Raw genomic sequence first — 16,864 nt, 5'->3', positions numbered from 1 at the left:
GTCACAACATTTGCATGTATATGAAGGTTCTTTTCCACGATAAGCCAACTACAACAGACAATGGTCAAATATTTTCTCATTATTTAAGAAATTAAGAATATTTAAGGACAATTTAAGAAATTAAGAATATTTATTATTTAAGGAAATTATACAAAAAGAAGAGGCCTTTTATTCTGACCTACTAATGCTGCACTGAGACACATAATTGCATTCCCAGCCCAGTGAACCCAACCCAACTGTAATTAAACAAAGCTGCTAGTTATTAAATCAAAGACTCTGATTTATTGAATTTTTGTTGTTGTTGTTAATGCTAGTGGCTTACCTTCTGAATATTTTATATGTTATACATGCTACTATTTCAGAATTAACCAATATATAAGAATGGTGTAGATCATTAAACATAACCAGCATTAAATTTTAAAGTACTATTTCCATTTACTTTGGCAAACTAATAATGAGGAATACATTGTGGATTTCATCTGAGAGTTAATAGGATCATTAAATTTGGAAAACTCTACTTGGTATAACTGAATAAAAAATTGGTTTACTGTCATTGTAAAGGATGAAGTCAGAAAGAAATTTAACAAAAAGGATAACTAGCTGAATTTTTTATCCCTTAAAACCATAGCTTCACCTTTTACCTTCTCAGTCTTTTTCTCTTTAGAAGATAAGGGTGATATTTGCATTATGAGGTTATGAGTAGAAAGGTCAGACAAAACAAAGGATTTCCAGAAAATTATTATTTTTTAACATTATTACTTTGGAATAATTTAGTAGTTTTTTTCTCATAAAATCATACAGGATCAATTAAGTTTGAAAAGACTCACAGACACACAACCCTTCTCTTGGTAAGTGTGAATAGCCCATGCTTTTTTCTGCTTTTTCTCCTTTATCAGAACTGCAGAGGACTCCAGTATACCTTGCATCTTCTGTCCAAAGGGAGAATCTCCTGTGTCTGTGTCAATCATAATAGCAGTTGCATTAAAGTCAAGGCTCCACCAAACTCTCTAAGTTTCACTTCCCATGATATTGGATAGTTGGGAGGGTTTTTTTTCCTGTTTTGTTTTTTTTTGGGGGGTTTTCTTTTTTTAAAGTCTAACTTTCCACCTTAAAGTTTTTCCCCCAATCATGGTTGATAGCAGGATGGTACTACTTTCCTGCTGTGAACAGTTGCTCTGAAGGTGACTATCCTTTACTAATTGATATCATCTACTTCTAAGAGTACTCCATACTCCTCTACTACCCCTCTTTCCAATATTTTCTTTATAGAAAATAACTCTGAATGAATTGATTTCTGTAAGCCACGTTAACTGAAGCTCTGATCGGTTTTGTTCTCCTCCAGATTTCCTCCAGTTAGAGGACATTATTAGACCAAACATTATTAGGTCTGAAAGGATGATGGACCTGACATCCTTTAAACTATTGCCTGTGTGTACTGGCATAAACAGCTTATATTTTATTCAAATATTTCATGCAAAATTATATGTACTTTTGAATAAAAATGAAAAGTGAGGTGATATTTCCCTCAATTTTTTTATTAACATTCACAAAATACTGTTTAATTTTTCCATCTTTGTATTAGGAGCCCTTAGATCCCATACAAAACTACTTCCCTGTTTTCAGCCAGTTTTTCCACATAATCTCCAAAGTCCATCTCTGATCAGTAGGTCACATTTCTTCATATAAGGTGCAAAGAGAGTTCTATGAGACGGCAGACTGCTTCTGTATTTTTTTTGTATCATCTTCCAGCCATAGTCTTTGTTGTGTTTGTCTGGCATAATAAAGAGCTTTCTTAGAACCTTAGGCCATCTTTGCCTTTCTAATACCATATCCATACAGTACCAGAAAGTAATTTCCCAGTTTCCTTCAAAAGATGTGCCATTAATCTACTGAATTGTGAGAGGTTGGACCTTTTCCTTTTCTTTTAAATTTTTTTAAATTTTCTTGCCTCTAAAATTTTCCACTTATATGCCAGTGCAGAAGAAAAGCAAACACTGAAAAAACCCAGAAATAGGAATTTCTTATTTTCCCTAATGTTACTATGGAATGAGAGGAACTCAGGAAGGGGAAAAAAAGAAGCTAGCAATCTTGTGTAATATTTTTTTCCCAGAACTTGTGACTGGCACTGCAGTTATCTATTTATCAACTAAATAGATTAAGTCTTAGCTTGGGCTTTTACAGACTGAATAAAAGGGCAGAGATATTTATTTAACCTTTGTATAGGCAGCCACCATGGATAATATAAATCAGCAAATGTCTTTTTTTTTCCTGTAGAAACTATAAATCTCATAAACAGAGTTCTTGCCTATAAAACCTACAACAACTTTTTATTTTTTAACAAAAGCAAGAAAGGTCTCCATACTTGGTGGCATATATACTAAATTTTCCTTTGCAATTTACAATAATATGACCTTTCAAAGTAGGACTGGAAAAATAGTACACTACAATTTCTTAAAAAGTGGAACTGAATGATGACTGATGAAGTGAATAATCTTAAACTGATTTCTTTAATAAAACAGAAGCAAGTTATTACATAAGAATTAGTTCTATAATTACAGAAATAATCAGATTTCTGTTTCTCCACCTTATATAAAAATCATCTATTTGCCAATAAATTGAGTTTATATTTATTATTTTGTTTCCTAACTAGGTGGGACTAAAAATAAATCTTTAGGATATCAATAGATTTTAAAAATTGATGGCAGACTGTATTATGTTTACATAATACTACTGATTTAACTATGTAGAATTGAATACCAAAGAAAAATAGATGGTATAGAAGTTTAGGACTTTTGCAGAGTACAAGGAGTAATAAAAAATGCAAAATAATAAAGCTTGCAGAGTAAGCACGTGCCAAGCATAACATTTTCTTTAAAGTTATGAACTTATTTCCTAAAGTAAATCTTAAAGAAACTGTTCCAACTTTTGTAGCTGTGTTGAGAGTAATAAAAAAAGAATGACAGAACTAAAACAGTTGGTCATTTCTTGAAGTGTAGGCAGTGTTTCAGTGTCTGTCATTGGGTTGTTCTGACTCCTGAAAATAAGTTTCTCTTTTTTCTTGTATTAGGTATTAGCAAATTCAGAGATTGGTGGGTCACTAAAATTTGATACAGTAGACTTGAATACTCACAGCAGAAATTGAAAAGATGCACACACATCCTACCAGTGGTCCTGATCAGACCCACAGCCTCAATACCATGCCCCAGTGTCCCACTTCAGCTGATTGAAATATATATAAAAGGGGAACAAAATCACTACAGAATATTAATAGAGTCATATATTAGATATATGCAAAACTATATCAGTTTTAGAGATGAGAAATAGTTATGTAACTCAGTGTAACGTGTGAAGAATATCCTAGAGAAGTTTCTGCAATAAAGTTTTTAATAAAATGTGCTACATGCAATTCATGAGCAATTGTCAGTATTCAACATCCTAAAAAACATTGCAATTATTATTACTGTGTTAAAATTGAGCAATTTCAAAAGCACAATTTTTAGGAAAGAAAAGGTATTTTTCAGGGGGAGTCCTCCCCTGTGAAAGGATCAAGCAGGAAATAAGAAAGGAGTGTGATGTTGGGGGCTTCTAGAGAAATGCTTTTGACCTTACAGTGAAAGCATCTCTCTTTTTGCCCACAAAAGGAGAGAAAAGTGAAATAAAGTCAACAAAAGTTCACATCTGAACTAGGAAGTTAAGAAGAGGGAGAAGCCAAGTATACTTCTTTCCTTGTCCTCAGCTATGGGGAAAAACATGCTTCTGGATTGAATGATTCTGTCAAAATAAAATCTCTTCAGACAATATGAAGATTAAGTATGGTCTCCATTAAAGCCTCAGTTTTGCCCTGTAATTCTATTCCCAGAAATCTCAACTCAGGTTGCCAGAACTTTACTTAACTGTCCATAAGGCTACATAGGAAAGCATGCATGACAAGTGAATCTGTTCTAGAATTCATCTTACATGGCTTTTCCCACCTTTCCTTCTTGTTTTAGAAATAAATATTTAAATTCATAACAGAGCCTCGGCCAAATAGTGTTGATGCCTTTCATGACAGCATGAGGGAAAATAATGACTGTTCCCTTGTTTTCTCTGTGCTCATATACAAAATTACAGCACAAGACATCACTAAATTCCTATCCCTCAAAGGTCTCTTAAATCTGGATTCTTTTTCTTGTTTTCTGTGTGGATAATTTTCTTTTCCTGCTAACTGTAAATCAACAGGAATTTTCCCTTTTTGCACTATGTTCAGCTGATTAAATCTATTCATTAAATTATTTTAACAGAGTTGACACAGCAACTATAAGTGAGTGTCAGATTTACAGCCTCAGCTTCTGCAAACCAGAAGAAGTTCTAAAGGATGCATATACTGCTCAATATTAATACAAAATAAATTAAAACTGGCCATTTGGGCAGAAAAATGGATCAGAAAGATGGAAAATAATTTGAATAATTTTCAAAAAGATACACTTGTAAAATTTCGCTGAGCATGAATGTGTATTATTAGATGTTGAGTCACCCAACTTTTCATGTCCATAAAACAGAATCAGCATTTTGCCCTCAAAAAAAAACTAATGATGGCACATTAGTTTTCATACTGATACCAGAAAAAAAAAAAAGGGAAGTGGGGGAGGTGGGGATACATAAATATTCAGAAGCTTTTTTCCTGGAGGAGTTTAGGTAAGGGAAGATGTAATCACATCTTATTACTTTCAATATTACTTTCAATTCTCCCCAAACATGACACACAAAGTTTTAAAAAATAACTGACTGTATAAGCATCAGTTGCACAAGTTGTAAAAACTGAAAATAATTAAAGAACCACCCTGGACCTATTTTCTACTTAGCTTTTTTTTGTTGTATAACAAATACAAATCTAAGTATATCCTTGTCTTTCTGCAGAGAATATAATACTTTTGGCACAAGATTTTACTCTTGTAGAAATGGCCAAAAAAATTTAGCTGTCAGAATCGTAGAAGACCAGTTTCTTTCAGAAATAAAACGTTTTGTTTTGGGTTTTGGTAGGTTTTGTGGTGATTTTTTTGTTTGTTTGTTTATTTGTTTTGTTTTGTTTTTGTTTTAATTTGTTTTGTTTTGTTTTGTTTTTTATTCTATAGTAGTAAAAGTTCACAGACAAATGGTATTTAATTTTGGACTCGCAAATATAAAATTTAAAAAGCTTTCATGTTCTAAAAATCAATAAATGTTTTTATTTCTAAAATATACAACCTTCTTAAGGTTCCTGACAGAAATTACAATGCTAGATTTATATAACTTGTTGAATACAGAAACAGGGATTGGAAATATTAACCTGTGCTCTGATCAACAGCAGTTCAGGTCAGCCTTGGTTGGCTTTTACCATCCAAGTCATCAAAAACTTCAAGGATGGATAGACCACAGTTCTGGGTAATCCTTTCCTGTGCTGCCCTATACCCTGAGGCAACAGAACAGAACAGAATTCTTGTAACATTATATAGAAGTTCCTGTGCTTGGACTGCAACCATTGCATCATTAGCAAGTAAAAATTTTATGTTAATAACAAACACATAAAAAAGACTGATAATATTAAATAAAGAGGCATGAGAGATTTTGAAAATTTACTCTGGAGGGAAAATTGTATGTGGTGTCAGATAACTTCTATGTCAAAAGCAGAGTTATCGTGCTCACTAAAACCGTAATCAAGTAGATAAGAATTGTAAACTGCTTTCCAGAAATCATCAGAAAAGAAAATATTTGCTTAAATGTTTCCAGGCTTAATGAAACAACTGATAAAAAATTCTTTTGCTACTGAAAGAGTCCCACCATCAGTAAAATGAAAGAGACATCTCCAGGGTAACATATGTCAGACCTAAGCAAACCCATGCCACATAAAGTTCTCAATTTAGAAGATGAAAAATTAAGTAGGAAGAGAAAAATCAACTAGAAGATCTAGTGATAGACTAATGGCAACCACTGTGTGGCTATTTTTCTTGCACTGTTGGAGGACAAATACCACAATTCCATTTTCGATTTTCCTGAATATATATTCAGGTATTCAATGCCTCATCTTCAGAGAAACATCCACATATCCATGAAAAACAACCTCCAAAGGATATGATTGTTTCCATTTACTGTGCTTTGGAGAACATTTGTCCTATTTTGCTGTCACCAGTCCAATGGCAATGCATCTACCAACACACTCACTTTGGAGGAAACTCTGTTGCTGACATTAGCATCTAGCCCCTATTCAGTAGAACTATGGCAATCTATTGTCACAGTACATGATGAATATTTGTATATCTTTGCATTGTTTTTTTTTTTTTTTTGGTTGGTTGGTTTACCATGTTTTGCTGGGTTTTGAGGGAGCAGTTGGTTTTTCTTTATATTAAGATGCATTGTAAGAGACAATACTTTTGATGTTACCTCAAAGTTCAAAAACTTTAAAGAACAGCTGAAACTATGGATTTTTGATTGACTTATTAACCATCACAAGAACAATTTTAGACTGAAGTCATATAGGGCAAATGAGTCTGAACAATCATCTAGTAGGTAAATTGCAAAGATAATTTCTCCTCCTCCAAAAAACTGGAGCTGCCTAAGAGTGTCTCTGATGTACCTTTTGTTTTGTAGCATTGGTAGAGATAATTGTAAATTAATAAGTATAGCAGGGTGATAATGTTCCTCAAAGTATGTATTGTTTAGCTTTAATGTCTCTTTGTTTAGTACAAAGTGAAGTGACACTAGATTCTTGAAGCTAATGGATTTGAAAAATGCAAATACTGCTGCAGAAGTTGCTTTAACTGCAGAAACATGGAGCAGGAAATGCCAGGAGCCAGAATTTATGTTCAATGGCAGTTCAGAGAAGTTATAAAAAAATTATTATAGTTTTGTTCTGTATGCAAAGTGTATGACTGAACGGCATCGCTTTAGAATGTGTCCTAAATTTGACATTTAAAGAGTCCAGAAAGGATATAACTCAATGGGCCATGTTCAGCTCTGACCTAAAGCTTTCCTAGCAAAAATATGTTATTGAGGAAAGTTCACTAATCTATGAGCTGCATAGAAGAGATTGCAGCTCTTCAGCAGTTAGGAAAGATACTTATGAATGGATGTTGCAAGAAATTGATCAGAATTTATTCAGAATACATAATGGATAAAAAAAATTAGCAAGTTATAAGCAATGGTGAATACATTCACCTTAGCCTGCTGATACTTCTAACTTTCTACCAAAAGCTGTGCAAAGCACTTGGCTGAAAAGCAATATCTGTGGTTTAGTTATTTTAAAATATATTCACCTTCAAATCTCATGGACTACAACAGACCACACAGAAAGTCTATTTTATAACAAGCAATGGAAACGTGAAAATTTAATGCTTTGAAGAACAAAACACAATTTAAGACTTTAAGAAAAATACTGCCACTGAAATGATGATGACTACTGCAAAACTAATCACCATCCTTGCAAATTCAATATTTCTCAAGGAAGCCTTTCTAAAACTGGCAACCATCTATGTATATACATGGAGCGTTAGTTTGAAAGGCAGCTCTTAGCAAAGACTGGAATCAGAGGAGTTCCTCCTGGAACTCCTGGAATTTACCTGTGAATATTGCAAAGCCTAAATGATAGGTGTTTTTCCATCAGTTTCATCAGAAATATGAAAAATTGACCACTCTCTTATATGATGATGTCACCTTCCTATTAGGTGGAAGAGGTCATTTGCCTTCCTGGAACTGCAAAACTGAAATTGTGCCCTCGCTGGAAAGTCCATTGATGTTTTGGTTTAATTTAGTATAATAAATTCTTCAAATAAATTCAAGATTTGGCTTAAACACCACCAAACACTACATGTCACTGATGTAAACAAGTAACTGCCCAAAACTAACCATACATTCTTATTCTAAGTACGAATTCATAGGAGCCAATGCATTAATCCATGCTTCCTATCAAATATCCTCATCTAGTACTCTAAAACTGTCATAACTATTTGTTATGTGCTAATTATCAGTCATGGTCTGGTTAAAAATTCTCTTAAAAGTCCAAAGAATTACTATCAGTTTTGAGAAGAAACAATTTCCAAAGAAGCCTGCAAGAAGGTGTGTTTGTAGATATAAAATATATTTGGAACTATAGGTGGGAGTCTTTTAAATGTAGTTTCAAGATGGAATGAGAAAGGGCCAGTGAGCCACTTTCCTTTCAATTTACATTCAAAGCCTAGAAAAATATTTCATCCATGTTCAGAGAAAAAAAAACGGCATCTTCTAATCTCTCACAAGTGGTCAACACCTTTGCAGAACTGATTGGTGAAGTTAGAAGGCATCTGCTTATCCTCCCATGTCTCACCATCAGCAACAGCTTCACAACATCTGTTTTGCTCTTTTCCCTTTGATTTCTTATATCTTTGCCTATTTTAAATCCCCAGGGGATTGGTGCTTTAAGTATTACCATCTGCTACTTAGCCATTAAAAATGAACACAAGTAAATATTAAAGCCTGGCTTGGAAGCAAGTGTGTGTATATTCACTGATTTTAAGTGTATTTTTTTAAAGAAGAGATACTAAGTAAATGGAATTAATAAAACTTCACTCAGCCTTATTTTAATGGTATTAAATCTCATATGAAATATTTTAAACAAATGTATTTGAAATCAATACAGTTTGAAGTTAAAATTAAACACAAGATTAAGGTTAGTACACATAAAGAATCATACAAATCTCTAAGTCCTGTTACCTATAAATAAACATCCAAATGCTTAATGCTTAATTACCTCAATATTTGTCACTATATTTTAGTCAGACTCCAGGTCTCATTCTGTCTTTTCTATTTGAATTTTAGGAAAGCTACTCTCAGAAGTCTGAGAAAGATAGTTATAGGCTGTCAAGTCACTTCATTTTCTCTCAGAAAAAAAATGAAATAGATTGATCGTTTTAGTACAAAGCATATTTTACAGACTGAATCATTCATGTAGCTCTTTTTATCTGAAAATCTCTGTTGTTCATGATGTATTACCACCAGTGGTTACAATACACTAATAATTATATCTCAAAGCTGTGCTCACGTATATTTTATTTTCTACCACCACTTATACATTATTTTTGCTGTTAAATTCTTCTTGCATTGAAAATGTGTCCTTTATTTGGTATCTTTGCTTAATTTTAAAATCTTTTAATCATCAGCATCTATCAAAATTAAAATTTCCCACCTCATAAGCTCTAGTTTGAAAATTATTTCTCTGCAATTTCTGACAATTATTTGAACCATGATTTCCCTTATTTTATTTTACTGTTTTTCTTGTTTCCTCTCTTAATTGCTATATCCTCCTCTTTTAATAACAGCAATGGAACTGTTTGGGGAGATGATATTTAACATTCCATCATTATTGATCAATTATTGGTTTTACTGATAAAGGGTGTCTATATTTTCTCACACAGCTTTTTACACAAGCACTCTTGGTATTTTATTTATAGACATCATATTTCCTAACAGATAATATCTTATGCAAAATAATATATCATAGTATTTAGGGAAAATCCAAATGTATATTTAACCCTAGTCTCAAAAAAGTTACTTATTACATGTTGGTGAGCTCCAAGTGAAGAGAGCTGAATCTAAATTTGTATTTTGCTAATTTTGGAAACTTTATTGCTTATGGATTATTTTGAGACTTAGCAATCACTGTGAACAATTCAGTAGATTAGTAAACCATGTTCTTATGGAAAGAATTTCTTTAATATATTTAGAATATTCACAGAAGAAACTTTAATTTTTGTATATTAGTTCTATGTAATTGTTGCATGACTAAAATGCATTTGTATTAAGATCTTACAATAATAGTACAGCACTTTCTTGCCTTGATTTTTTTGAAACAGATCTCTGTCATACGAAAAAATTTAACAGCCAGTACCAATAATTTTTCAATTTACAATGAGATTTAAATAAAGTACTCACAAAAAGTCATGCGTATATCTTCAGAGTACCTCATTAATTTTGCCAATATTACTTCAAAATTTATTGGGCATAAAGACATTGAAAATATTTTTAATGTGAAATTGATGACAGAAAATTCTTTCAGCTTGTTTCTGAGGTAGTGTTAACAGTCAATCAAATGATGGTTCACCCTATAATCCTTTAGATTTTCATTGTCCTGGTATGGTTGATATTATTGCTCTTATATGTACCTCCTTACAATGCTTGTATTATCAGTTTGTTTCTTGCTTGCATTACATTTGGTCCTATATAGTCCAACAAAGCTAAACCCCATATTTGTATGTAATATTTAAACTATTTCCAGAAAATTTAATATAAAAGTATAATATCAGAGTGCAAATAAATATTCACTAAAAAAAAAAAAAAAAAAAAAAAGAAATATCACCAATATAAATAGTGAAGGCCTTTATTTGGAAACCAACTTTTATCCCTACATAAAACTTATTGTCTTCCTATCCATCCATGTCTCCATCTTCAGCAATTTTAACATTGCACTGAGCTATCAGCCAGTGGATATTAAGACTATTTTGTTGTGTTTAGCTTTTATGTGTTGGCAGTCTGTTTTTTACAGCTTTTTAAACAGATGGTTTTATATCAGTAAAGCTTAACAAGACACAGAGCAAACAAAAATAAAACCCTCACTACCAATATTGCTTTCATTGCCCAGTTGCTGCCAACCAAGATATATTGAACCTATCTCTATTTAAAAAGCCAAACAAAAGATGCAGTTTCACAATTCCTGAGTGTATACTTATCAATTTACAAGACTAAAAATTCTGGGAGTGAGCTTGTGAACTGTGTAGTTATAGATTTCAGTCATGAACATTTACTGTAAGAATTTATGGAAAAGTGACTATTGGCATGATCTGCTGCCAGATTTGACTTCTGGTATTTTGTGAATACCAATGGAAATTTCAGCTCATGAGATCTAACAGACCCTGACTTTTATTTTAGGCTATTACAGCAGATTTCAGATGCATATATCATATGTGCATTCTGTGATATGGTAGATTCCAGTAATGATGGATAATTCTCTCTCTATTCATAATTCAAGAAGCCATGGTTTTAAATAGGTTCTCAGGGCTAGAAAATAATTACGAATATGTTTTTATTTTGTTGGTTTAGTTCCCTAAAGAAGTAATTTTGCATAATGCTTAAAATACATCCAAAAACATGCATTGCACTTCTCAGCTTAATCTGTCACAAAATCCTCTTACACTGAAATATAATCAATTCACAGTAAGATACTTTGCCTAACTTTGATTGTCCAGATGATAATAGTTGAGCAACTGTTTAGAAAAGCAGTCTGGTGTTTTATGTCTTTCCATCCACCACCCAGATAATGAAAGGATAATTTAGAATTTAGATAATTTAGATAATTAGATAATTTAGAATCTTAAAGAAATATATATATATATATATATATAAAGATATTTCAGAAAAAAAAATTAAAAATTAAACACATTAGTTCAATATTTTAGTAAAAATCCTTAAGCACCAATAGAGGAAAGAAACATATTTACCCAAGATTTTTTAGTATCAAATAGTACTAACAAAGTAGATCCTTCACTTCTATGGTTTTGTAAAATTGTAACTCATGTTAGAAAGGATGTTCTGTATGACTAAAACACACATTGTTTAACAACACGTATGAGAGATAGCATCTCACATGGATGTGAGATAGCATAATGAACATATATATCATAGCAGAGCTTGTACTTACAATTCATCTGCAGAAGTCCTTTTACCTGGTTAACTGATAAAGTGTCTTCCTCTAAGTTTAACATTAAAACTTTCAAAATTATTCTCTATAACTCTTTGAAGATCACCTTGAAAGTCTTGGGGACTTTGTGAAATATTTCCCAAGTTCTAAACATAGCTGCCAGTCAACAGTCATGTACTTGCATTTGACACAGATATAACTAAAAAAAGTCCTCCTACGTCTCGACGGAGTTACTCTAGATTTACACTAGCATTCCTGAGATACACAGAAGTTTGTATCTTTTCCTAAGTCTTAAAAAACATCAAAGACTTAATTCGCAGCCTCTAATTTCGGAATTGCTCAGGGAAATCAGATGATCTAGTCACAATACTGCAAAGAGGGAAAACACAGGAATTCAGGGCCCATTACCAGACGTACAGGACAGCTATTCCTGTACTCTCTGTTTTCTGTGGCAATACTTGCCTGAGCAGTGCCAGGGACCTTGAGAAGTAGGGCAATTTCTGTGCACACAGAGAGTTAGCGGAGCTTTAACTAGCACAGCATTTCATTCAAGAAGTCAGCTTCAGAACTTCATTTAAAATTATCAGGGGCAAATTATCTGGGAACACAAGAAGAAGCAATTATTGGTTTAATTAGCCTGCATTCACCATGTTGTGCTCCTTCTCTTTGTTGGATTGCCAGGCAATTTTGTAAAATCATTAAGCAAGGGAACTATAATTCCACGATGACCTAATCTGCAGCTCCATCCTATCACACTGGAATATTTTAAAGTTATTTATGACTGTCCTCAATAAAAGCTAAGTCCATTGGGCAATAAACACTTTGGGTCCTCAAAATTCCAAATGGCTTCCCTTACTGAAAGATTTTTGTTGTGTTCAGTCATCTGTTCCTTTCTACGCTTGAAAGAGAAGGTTTCCTGTGAAAATAATTTAATGTTACTGTGGAAATGCACAGGACACAAAAATATATACTTTTCTATCCCAAGGGAAATAAAACCAAAACACAAACATTTCATTTTCATCATAACCTTTGATATAATGGGCATGAAGGAAGATTCAAAACAGTGTAAAACAAACTCAAAACATATGATATAGATATTTTTCCTGAGAAGGAAATTGAGTAAATAACAGTGTTTTTCTACCTAATTTCTTAGATTTTGACAGTAGGAGAGATTTAGGAATGCAATTTGTGGCATTTTATTATTTTTCAAGTCTTGCTTTCATCATCGTCATCTCATGAGGTTTATGTACTTTCACTGCACCTTTGACACAGGAGGCTAAAAGAAAGGCGAGATTTATAAACTACGTATCTTCATACCTCTTAAGCAGTAACTCAGTATAGTATCATTGAGTCCAAAAATTACAAAGCTTCATCATACAGCATCCAGGAAGATTGCACATGAAACACTTGGAATAAATTATAAGTAGAAAATATCAGCTGATAATCATATATGAAGATACCATTTGCCTAATTAAATTGTTTCCCTAGGCTGAAATAAATCTGTAATTTCTACATATGCTTGGCTAAACAGAAAACTGATTAGGACAAAAGAAATGAAATTTTTGAGTCCAAAAGAACTTTTCTAAGAACACTTTTTTAAGCCTTATCTACTTTATGAGTGAGATACATTAAAAATTATATGCCAATTTAAGAGTTATGTAAAATAGAATACAGAAAGGCAATTGATTTTTTGTAATAATTATGTCAAAATAAAATAAACATAATTTTTATATCATTAAAGAAACAGAGTAACTTGACCAGGGCATTTTACTTTACTACTGCTCTCAGCATGTTGACCTGGAGCAAGTACACAGAACAATTAACTATATCACCTAATCCTGATACAGCAGTGTCAGAATTTTAAGCAGTTTCTGAACATCCAAAGTCACAAACTCCTGAAAGGCAAAAAAGAAAAGGGTATGGGTATGTCTGAAACTTCTAACTATTCCTATCTATGGAATTATTTAAACTTTAAAAAATCTGGTTTGAGCTATTTACATCCACAGTAGATAAAAGATAATGTCTTCGTAAATATGCTTAGTGAATTAACTACAACCTACTTTCTCCATTAAATTTTACCTGTAGCACTTCAGGACATGAAAATTGTTATGTTTACACTATACACTGAAACACTGAAAATGTGTTCTTTAATACATGATTCTTAGTCTTACATTGCTTCATTTTAGCCTGGGTAATTAAATTAACATTTAGTTTAGACTCTCATAATGGTTTACATTTTAAAGTGATATGTGGTGCTATATAATGCAATCAAAGAAAACTTCACTCCATGAAATCCCTGATAAAATAACAATAAAAAATTGCAAATCAGAGACCTTACCACTGCAAGAACAAAAGAGAAATGAGGCACTAAAACAGTCAAATGTCACATAAGAATCCTGGTCAGAGCAAGAATTTTAATATGCTTATCTCTGTCAGCACTGCTCATCTGTGTGTCAGCACTTAGAGATGAAGGAAAATTACATAAGTAACTATAGATGGTTGTACTGTTTTCATATGCAGAATTCTAAGGCTGTTTAAATACACCTGAAGAAGTTAATTCATGCTTTCAAAAGCTGTACCACAGAGAAATGCAAGAGACATTCACAAACAAGAGGAGTTCCTGAGAAACAAGTGGGAAAGTAACAGAATTGGATAAGTAATGCACAAATGTGGAAAATATTAACTGCCAGCATTGTGGAGAATACTGGGAGAAAGACTGCAAACCAGGACTCTCCATTAATACTGAAACCTTCCTTTTCAGACCTTTCAGACAGTTGGCTCCCAGTTTCATTGTCCTAGCTCTTTCTTCTCAATAGCTATGTCTATCTGTACTACATTTGATAATCATGGTCAGTTCAGCCATAAATTCACCAATGCAAGTGGCTTATTTGCTTTTTGATCAGTTCAGTTGTTCCTGCACTGCAGTTTGGCAGTCTTGGACTTGATCTCTACAAATATTTCACTCCCCTTTTACCTTGCCATGCAAACCCCATTATGTGTATCTCAGATGACTTTTTGAACTCTGCACTAACAACTCTTTTTATCTTGTCAAAGCAACTGTGACAAAGAGTAGCCTAAATCAGCTGACTTGCATTTCTATATGATGAGAGTTGTGTGATCCAACTTTTATCCCTCTTGTCATGGGATTATGTGCCTTTCACAGTGGCGAGGACATTTGCATTTTTCCCAGACAACAGAGAGCATTGCTTATTATAATTTGACTTCTTTACCTTTCATTGCCTACATTATTTCCAGAGGAAAGAATAAAGAATAACATCCCTAGGTAAGATCTTACCCTCATACCCTCAAATCAATGGGGTTGGCTTTTTCCTCATGACTGGCTTTCACTATTGTCCTATCTTTGTACTCCAAGGAATCATTTTGGTGCTAATGGGCTAGCAATTATCTTTAGAAGCTCAGCTATTTTTGATGCCCATCACTCACAGAAAACTAGTTTACTGGGAGCAGGTACACCAAGGAAGCTGTGGAGGAGGAGAATTCTCAATGTTGTGTTTAAGGCTGTATTTGAGAATGATCTCAAGAAATCAATGAAAGCTGATGCCACAGTCATGCATACACTAGCCTTTAATTTTCAATATTTTAAATAGCATAAAGACAATTCTTAACATTAAAATCAGTAACCTGATTTTTTAAAAAGAAATATTTGCCATGGTGTAACAGGACTGAATTAATGATTTATATTGACTGCTTGCACAGATGACTTTTAGATAAAGCCTACTAAGAAGCATATTATTTCCATGCATGGCAATTTACATGTGAAATTTCCATCAGTGATAATGGCAGTGGCACATATAAATCTCCAGTTCCCTTTAACATTAATTGCAGTCATCTGTGTAAGTACTTGGATTTTCAATGACATTATACCCGTGGCTCTACAAAGTCAGAAGGCATCACAGCCTGGAGAGGATAAACATTAAACACTGTCATTACTGGTGGCAGGTAATAACTAAAATCTGTATCTGCACCATTGTTGGAATATAGCACCACATAAATTTGAAAAAATACGAACGAAATATGCTTACCTAATTTACCAGGCTCATAAAATAAAACTAGCTGACAGAATTTTGAATTAAGCTGATTACAATTTTAAGCATGCTCTGCTAATTCTTTGAAAGTTACTAATTTACCATTTATTTGAATAGGTCTGTAGAATCCACTTTGGACTTTGCTAAGTCATCAAGAGGTAATGTTTGATTTCTTGTATTATGGGTTTTTGTGTGCATTTCAGGGCAGCTGTTGAAAACTATAAGTGAACCAATAGAGCAACCCTTGGGATTTTAAAGAGTTAAAATAGGCTTCATGTTAGATGCCAAGAGATTGAGCAGAAACAACCTCAAGTAAACTTTAGTTGAGCAAATGCACTTAAACTGAATTTCAGCTATATCTGTTAATTTATCAAAACTTTTAGTTGTCATATCATCTCTTATGAAAAATCACGAAGTAATATTTAAAAGAAAATAAATCAAAATTGTACTTGATATCTCTACATAAGCTTTATATGAAATCTGTTTTTAATTTAGCACTGATTTTACATTATATTAATTTTGAATCAGATAAGGAAGCACCACCTAATTATGATACAAACAGTAACAAGAAGTTATCTGTTTGCATTCAGTGTCTGATAGCCAAGAGGTCTCATCCTACTCAAGTTTCCAGGAATGAACAGTGGAGGCAGAGCACTTTTACAGTGCAAATAAGAATTAAAAAAAAAAAAAAAAAAAAAAAAATTGCAAAAACACAGAGAAAAAAAACAAAAAAAAAATCTCTTCCAGAATCTTGTGTAAACTCATACTATAATAAACTGACTTGTTGCTTGAGGTTTCTTAGAACTTGAAAATTTTATAGCACTGTACCCATGACAGAAACTACTCAAATGAAATACAAAACAAGACTTGTTGGAATCTTCACAGTAAAATCCTCAAACTACAAAATGGAGGATGATTGGAATTATTTTGGTTGATGTACGACAATAAAAATGTCAGCTGTGTTTTTAATAATTGAAATTAGGCCTTACATACACTTGTAATTTATTATCAATACTTCGATTCTGAAATGTTCTGTTAGCAAAATGTTACTAAGATGAATTTCATCTCATGTAAAGGTTTAACAGTTAGTTAATAATCTCAAATATCTAGAATTATTACCTCATGATGCCTATTTCTT

Source organism: Vidua chalybeata, chromosome 4 (assembly GCF_026979565.1).
Source record: "Vidua chalybeata isolate OUT-0048 chromosome 4, bVidCha1 merged haplotype, whole genome shotgun sequence".
Taxonomy (NCBI): domain Eukaryota; kingdom Metazoa; phylum Chordata; class Aves; order Passeriformes; family Viduidae; genus Vidua; species Vidua chalybeata.
This window is presented reverse-complemented; position numbering follows the sequence as displayed.